Raw genomic sequence first — 6,000 nt, forward strand, 5'->3', positions numbered from 1 at the left:
AGCTTACGCCTAGGCTCCCAGTCAAGGATTTTTTTTTTTTTAATAAAGTTGGCGCCTAAGCACCCGTCCCTCGACCAGAACCAAACAGCCCCAAGAATATCACTTCTCAGTACAACATACAGGAAACATATAGGGGTCTCCGGGCAAAAAGATTCATGCAACATTTACGAACTAAACGCAAAGTTAAAAAAGAATTATAGGAAACAGAACCGGAGAAAGTGCAAGGAGAGACACTTGAAAAACCTGAAGATAGCGATTGCATCGGATGCAGAAAAAAAACACAGTAAGGGGCTGTTTGGATGCAGGATTTAGGCCGGATTTTGGATCGATTTGAGCTAAATCCAACCAAACGGCCAAAAATGCAAAGCCAAATCTCACGGTAAATCTAAGCCGCGGTTGACGGAAAATTCCCTCTTCTCGTGATAAATCCCGGCGTTACGAAATCCTTCGATTCGGCGGATTTAGGGATTTGGCCTCAGAAGCGCGCAAAAGGGAGAAAGTTACCTTCACAGCGAGCGAGCTCCCGTCGTTGCTTCCGATCAAAATGTCGTAACCTCCGATCCAACAGGAAGAGAACGTCGTCGAAGGAGCGAAGTCGAACAGCGACAGCGACAGCGACGAAAGAGCCGAAGAAGAACAGTAACGAAGAAATAAAGCAAACCGTAAAATTAGTAAATTAATTTTAATAATTAATTAGATATTAATTCATTAAAATTAATATTATTTATAACTTATTTAATGAAAATTGTTATATTTAATTAAATAAAAATTAATAAAGATATTAGATTATGTTAATTATAATTTTTTTTCAATTTGATAAAAAATTTTAATTAGTTATAACAAAGAATGTTTAATTTAAAGAGCTAGATATATATACATTAGTTATAAAATAAAATAAATCATAATAATTTAAATAACTGATACAATTTTTATTTAATTTATCTAAATAAAAATGATGAGTTAATTAACTTAATAAGTTATTAATTAATAAATAATTCATTTGTTGATTAGATTATGTATGATTTAAATATTTTATTTTGGGGACTTGAGGTTTTACAATTATTTCACTATTACTTTCTTATAAATTTAGATAATTCTAAAAATTATTAATGTTAAATAAATAAAATATTATTTAAAATTAATAAATTAATCTTAAATCTACGTTTTTGTCATATTTTTATCGAAGTTTTGTTGTATTTTATTTAAACTTCTGATATTTTATCTTAATTATTCAAGAAATACATGTCAAATCTCTTAACCGCTTTTCAAAATTGAATAGTCAAACGATCACATAGGATTTATCATAAATGTTATTGAACAATTTTCGGAATTTATGGATTTCGTAAATCTAAATTTAGAGGATTTACAAAATCCTAATTAAATGAAATTATGGGGGCTACCAAACAACCCCTAGGGTGAAGAGGTGAAAGTTATATTTTAATTTTATAAACAATGAATAGTGACTCAACGGGTTTGCGGTTCCATTCGGGTCAAACTCACAATGATCCGAGTTTAAATGGGTTGATTCTAATCCGACCTGTGCGGATTACCGGGTTGACCCGGCACAACCCGCCAACCAACTCTTTTTTGAATTTTGTATGTCCCTCCATTCCTTATGTGGGAGTGTTAATTGGCCTAGCGAGTTAGGTGAGGCGGCCAGGCTGAGGCGGTGCCTCGTGCAGTCATGCCAATTTGCGATTGTCACTGTGCCGCGTAGCCGGTTTGGCACATGAGGGCATGAAAGGTGAAGCGTGAAGGCAGCCAGGCAAAGGAGGAGTAAGGGCTAAGGTGGTGCAAAGATTGTTGATTGGGCACGTGGCAGCTTAGGCAAGGTGGGCTAGGGCTAGGGTTGAGGACCTGAGGTGCAACAATTATAGAGTGGGCTAAGCAAGGCAAGACTAGACTTGTAGCAAGGAAGGCTAGCGGATCTAGACCCAAACCCGGATCAACTTCAGGTTAATTTTGAGTATTCGGGTTAACATGAACCTAACTCAATTTTATAAACGAGTCACATTTTTTTTACTCAAACTTGACTCGTATGACAAACGGGTTAACCAAAACCCAAAATTTTTTTGGTTGAGTCAGAGTGAGGTTTTGGACACCCTTACGACTCGTTCAAAACTCACGAAGTAAGCACTAAGCAAGGTCGCAAACGAAGGAACAACTGCATAAAAAGAAAAATAAACAATAGCAAACTTCAACTATAGGAATAGAATAGTCATTGTCATAATATGATTACAAATTTAAAAAAAGGGATAAAATAATTACAATTTAATTTGGTTAATATAATGTAATTAAATATTTAGGTTAATTATAATTAACTTAAATTCTAATATTATTACTTTTGTAATATCATATATAAGATTAATTAGGCAGTAGGTAGCAATCTATTGGGGGAAAATCTAGTGGGGGGACGTGTTCCCAAAGCTTCGAGCTTAAATCCGTTATTGCCATCACGCCATCGGATATAACAACCTTATCTAGTTCCAAAAAAATTTCTATGCAACTAAAGGTTCAATTGGGGCATCTTTTTTGCAACTTTACTTTCATATTGCTATTATTTTATCATTTGTGCCATTTTTTTTACAAATTTTGAAGATGAAAAATAATTTTTAATAGCTAATTAAGCTTTCTAATATATGATAGTTGTAAGAAAACTAATATTTATAATAATCATAATTTAAAAGACATAAATCTTCTCCTACTAATTATAAGTATTTTTACAAATAGCTTTATATAATCCAAATGAATTTAATGTTTTGAAACTTTCTTAAAATTGGTGTTGATTTCAGAATGATGTTAGCCCAAGTTCCTCTGGGGAACTTACATTCCACCTCCAGTAAACAAAGATGAGCATTCTAGAATGGAGTGCTATACATGAAAAGCCATTCTATGTGAATAGATAAAGCTTCTATTTGTTGATTCAGTTTGCAGATGGAGACTAGCATATAAGGGATGAATGTAATGTTTAAGACTACCCTAGGTATGAAGCTTGTAGTTTGCAGGACTATAAGTTTCAGTCATATATCCTAAAATGCTCTTCAGATTTCTATGTTGTTGTTTTGTTTGCAATTATCAAACAAATATCAACTGATGTGACCTAAATTGCTCTTCAGATTTCTATTATCACACCCACAACTAAGCACTCCATTCCCTTCTTTGATTTTTTCAAGATGCTATTTTTCGTCTGTTGCGGTTTTAAAGATTAACTTGCTCATTTTAGAGAATAATGGACTGAAGTTTTTAAAATCAAGCTTATCAATGACTTTATATGAGAAAAAAAATGAAGAAGAGCAAAATAAGAAAAGAAGTTGCATAGTAAAAGAATTATCAAAAGATTTTGAAGTAGATTTAAATCATCCATTTGATTATGGTTTGCGAAATCCTATTTATGAATAGATTTCTAATATTCAATACCAAGTTTGAAGGTTGTACTTGCATAGCGGTCCATGTCTCCAACGCAATCATGAATTTCTTTAAAAGAAAAATTGTGCCCCCCCTATAAGAAGTTCCTGGCCCCGCCACTGTCCAATAATATATATCAATATACATTCAAACTATCTGAAAGTTTTAGTCCTCTCCAATTTACTATACACGGAGATCATTGCTTTATAATATTGAAAATAAGTTCATCTAAGAAAATAATGTTAGATCCAAAGGTCTTTGGACAATGTCAAATTTGCTCTCTTATTAGATTTTATATATGTATGTGTTTGTTTTGTCTCAAATAATGTCATAATATGGCTAGAAGCATACATCATGAATAAATGTATAGAATAATTATCATACTATCTCATGACTGAAAAATAAATTTATATAAAGGGTTACAAAATATTCAATCAAAATTCCATCAGCATAGAACAATATACCTGATATGAAGTCATCTATAAATCCTTTATCAATGATTCCATGAGCCATAGCACCCACCTGAAAATTGTCAAAATTTGGATATAAATGAAAAGAATGCAAGCACGAAAGGAAAGATAAAAAGGGCCATCATAGTATACCACAAAAACGAGATTGACATTGTCACTAGCAGCAGCAACATAATCACGCACTTCAACTAATTTTGAAGAACTATATGACAGGCCTACAAAAACAACGAAGAATTAGCCGCAGTTAAGCATTCATTCCAACAATATGATCAATAAATCAATATTAAAAAGGTTTAAGAATCACCTATTTTTCTTGAGTTAACAGGTAAGTGATCCGTTACAGGATTCTTAATCAGAGTGAGAAGCTTCTCACGATTGCCTACAGCAGTAATTTTTTGCTTTTCTAACAACTGCACTGAAAAATAAAAAGGGACCACATATTGGTAAATAATACTATAAACATGCAACTTCACTATAAACAACTGCCTGACAAACAATTCAGGCTACAAACAGACATGCTCGGACAATATGGAATATTCCAACTGTGACTAACCCATAAGACCACAGAATCGCCGGAAAGTTCTTGGAATACGAACATGTGGTTTGACTTCGATGAGTGCATGGCGTGTTGAACGAACATATAGAGCTTGCAGCCTACCAGCCTTGGTTAAGGGGCTATCCAATATGGCAAGAAGTGCCTGAAATCAGCATTCATTGAATGAGTAATTATTTAAAAAGCAAAATCATTGATCAGCATTGATAGCCCACATCTTGCACGTTGCATGCAAATCAGAAAATAAAAGATAAGCTACAAATACCGACCTCTTAAATAATATAATTTCCATTTTAGCAAAACATGAAGAATAAGTTAAAACCAGCTGCATGAATTGCCTCTGAATCTTGAGGAAGACCATAAGAATTGAAGTTCAATGTCATGTTAAAGCTAATTAAATGTAAATTTATATTCCCAAGTCGGGAACGATATGCGGAGACAAATAAGAAAACTCCATAGATCAAGTCGCAACGAAAGCGTCAAAATTTACATGAGATTTATGAATTTATCACAAACCTGATGAACAATGTCAGGCCTATATTCAGAAGGGTCTTTGCTCTGCTTTTTTAGAAAATTAGCATGCTCATCAGAGTTCAGAAGCACATGTTTCTGAAAAAGAAAAAAAAAAACATGAGGGATATAGTCAATGTATACCTTTGTATTATGAATTAATTAAGTGTGAAGAAATTGAATTAAGTGCAATCAAAAATATAAAGCCCGTCACATTTTAAACAGAGATATTAAACTTAAATAAGAAGTATTAATCATAAGTGCAAGATATTTTAGGAGGGGGTCACAGAGATTTGATAATAGAAACAGATTGAAGTATGTTCATCCATGTCTGACTCCAATCATTTTGTAAATGCAAATGGACACTAGATACACCGACAGATTTTAATGAGAAAAACATTGATGATGCAAGTTTAAAATAAAAATAAAATAAAATAAACAGAAGAGCACCCAAAAAAGAAAATTTACTTGAGCATGTAAAAAAGCATCAGTTTGACTTATTCAACACAATCATTAAGCCATTTTACATAAAACATGCATTCCTCACCTACGTACTGACTCTTATCTGAACTAGGGAAATGTAACAAAATTTAGAACTAAGGATTTAATATTTCACAAGAAAATATGCTTTTTAGCAGAGCACCAATGAACTCAGGATTTGATATTTCACAAGAAAATCTCTTGTTTTAGTAAAGCACCCCATGTATGAAATTACACAATCAAGTATTCAGGTGTTTTTTTTCTTTTCCGTAAGGTGAGGTGCAAACCTCAAGGCGTAAACTTCAAAATTAAACCATTAAATTAGTTAAAATATAAAATAATAAATAGCATACTGTCATCAAAGTAACATTATAAATAATCAAAGTAAGGCTGTAAAAGTCATATAAGACTAACTAATACTACGTAAATAATCTCTCTTTTCAACATAAACAATCAATCAAAAATCATAATTTATAAAATTCAAAATTCTCTCCCTTTCATTATTTAGAGGGTCTTTATTAGAATATCATTGTAGTTAATTGCTTTCTCATCTAAATAATATTAAAAATAAGGAAATGGGGT

At 32.5% G+C, this 6,000-nt stretch overlaps 1 protein-coding gene across 3 annotated transcripts in view; it reads right to left on the reverse strand.

Annotated features, from left to right (window-relative positions):
- Window positions 1–645, reverse strand: part of LOC110106389 (zinc finger CCHC domain-containing protein 8) — a 47,764-nt gene extending 47,119 nt beyond the window's left edge. Inside the window, exon 1 of one of the 3 annotated variants that reach the window (XM_020836280.2) lies at window positions 505–645. The gene's annotated coding sequence lies outside the window, so the exon portion shown is untranslated. Of the gene's footprint in view, window positions 1–243 lie in introns of all 3 variants that reach the window. The other 2 variants (XM_028700984.1, XM_020836279.2) reach the window with 2 other exon arrangements.
- Window positions 646–6,000: the final 5,355 nt, after the last annotated feature.

The sequence above is a fragment of the Dendrobium catenatum genome, unplaced genomic scaffold, assembly GCF_001605985.2.
Source record: "Dendrobium catenatum unplaced genomic scaffold, ASM160598v2 fragScaff_scaffold_1608, whole genome shotgun sequence".
NCBI classification, from domain to species: Eukaryota; Viridiplantae; Streptophyta; class Magnoliopsida; order Asparagales; family Orchidaceae; genus Dendrobium; species Dendrobium catenatum.